The sequence below is a fragment of the Peromyscus californicus genome, unplaced genomic scaffold (assembly GCF_007827085.1).
Source record: "Peromyscus californicus insignis strain IS unplaced genomic scaffold, ASM782708v3 Scaffold_10__1_contigs__length_136768540, whole genome shotgun sequence".
NCBI lineage: Eukaryota > Metazoa > Chordata > Mammalia > Rodentia > Cricetidae > Peromyscus > Peromyscus californicus.
Window position 1 is genome coordinate 36,175,967 of NW_026294391.1, and position 2,203 is coordinate 36,178,169.

General features: G+C 51.8%; 1 pseudogene; it reads right to left on the reverse strand.

Moving 5' to 3' along the window:
- Positions 1-317: 317 nt before the first annotated feature.
- LOC128114751 (zinc finger MYND domain-containing protein 19-like) lies at positions 318-1,158 on the reverse strand (annotated as a pseudogene).
- Between the last annotated feature and the right edge of the window lie 1,045 nt (positions 1,159-2,203).

Consider the following 2,203-nt stretch of genomic DNA (forward strand, 5'->3'; position numbering starts at 1 on the left):
CCTTAAATTCCTCTGTCTGAGTCTGAATTTCTCTATAATTCTTTTTTTTTTATTCTACCCCTTCACTCTGCCTGTTTAGACATGACTCTGTGCAAGCCTCTCAGTGGGATCCCCACTGCCCAGGAGAGAAGCTCTACTACATGATAGTTTCTAGCCCGGTGTCAACTGTTTACCATTTGAGGAATACAACAAATGATTCTATTTGAAGTTTCTAACCCTCCCCTCACTTCCCCGCCCAAAAAAACTGTACATGAGTTTACAAACACATTAACATAAATAATAAGAAAGGTCCTAGGGAGCCTCCCTGTTGTCTCTGCTGGGGGTGAACACTGGAGGAGCACTGTTTCCACAGGCTTCATGTTGCTGTGAGGTCTTATGGCAGCTGCTCTGGATCCATTGCTGGCGTCTTTGGCACCTCCAGTCTGTCTTCCACAATGCTCATGACGAGCTAGAAACCTTGAACCTGCAACAGTGGCAGCTCTTCAGCCTGTCATCGCTCTGGCTCAAGCTCATGCTGGAAGGGAGGCTTCCTCTCCCAACAGTGCTTCTTGTGGGCAGGCCAGTCCTGCTGGCACTGAGAGCCACAGTATCGTGCCACCTGGCAATGCCCACAGATGTTGAACTCCCAAAGCTGCTTCTCAATCACTGTACAAGGAGGGTAATGACACTCATAGTAGGTACAGGAATTCTCTTCCTCTTCCACCACATCTCCATTGGCATTATAGTACAGGGTCACATTCAGGACAGGGAACTGTTCTTCCATAGGGTCCGTGGGAAGATGCTGGATAGCAAGCCAGTATAAGCTTTGCTCTCTTTGTTTGCTGGAGGTCTCTTCAGCTTTCGGTCGCCAGCCCCATGGTACCAACTGCAGGTTGTCCAGGTGATTGTCCACAGTCACAGCATTGAGATGTACCTCCTGAAACCCAGGAGCCACACCTCCCCTGTGTGGTTCCCACAGCAGCTCATGCAGAAGGCTGCCCGAGCCCCTTCCTCGGTTTTTGTCGAAGGCCTATGCAAATATCTTAGCACCATTTCCATCAGCATCTACTTCCATTTGAGCCTCAGAGGAGTAGCTCTCCACCAGTGGTATGTCTTGCTCAGTGTGTATTTGGTCTTCCTGGCCACCTGGCCGAGCCACATGATGCCCAATTTAAAGTCGGTAATGGCTGGGCCTGCACCTCTCCCTCCGGAGGCTCCCAACCAGGCTGGGCCGGAGTGAGGCCAGGGTACTCCAGGTCAGGCTGGGGCCAGGGTCAGGCAGGGCTGGGCTCGGGCCACTGCTGCTGCCTCACACCCGCTGGACCTGCCATGCCACTGCGCCGCCGCCACCACCGTGCGCACCCCAGCGAGCGGCTATAATTCATTTTAATAGGTTTTTCTAAAGCTTTATTCTTGGCACTTAAATTGACTATCTTTCTAAATTATAAAATACGGATAAGTAGGCTCCCATCCAGCCCAGAGGTGAGTGACTGGGTTCATACCCAGGGAGGCCTGCCCCTAGGTCCCATCCCTGGGCCCCAGCTGTTCTGGGGGAAGACCCACCCAACTCGGCCCCAGTTGCCAGCCAGCAGGCAGGGCTCCCGCAGGAGGGTCCTATAGCTAGAGTTTTCCTGGTCCTGCCTGGCCCACAGTCAGGACAAATCTCTCTCACCTACCAGCCCTGCAGCTGCTCAGACCCAACCAAGTAAACACACAGAAACTTATATTACTTATAAACTGTATGGCCATGCCAGGCTTCTTGCTAACTGTTCTTATATCTTAAATTAACAAATTTCTATTAATCTATAAGTTGCCATGTGGCTCGTGGCTTACCGGTATCTTAACATGTTGCTTCTCATCATGGCGGCTGGCAGCGTCTCTCTGCTTCAGCCTTCCACTTCCCAGAATTCTCTTCTCTGCTTGTCCCGCCTATACTTCCTGACTGGCTACTGGCCAATCAGCATTTTATTTATACAGAGTGATATCCAAAGGTTCCCCTTCTCCAAGACCCCCTAGCAGACCCTGCAATCTACATGCCCTGCCCCCACACCCATCTGGCCCAGAGAGCTCCCATCTGGCCCAGAGAGCTCCCATCTGGCCCAGAGAGCTCCCATCTGACCCATAGAGCTCTCGTCAAGCCCAGAGAGCTCCCATCCTGCCCAGAGAAAGAGAGAGCTCTCATTGGACAAAGAGCCAACATTGGACCAAGAGTAAACTCAGGAGA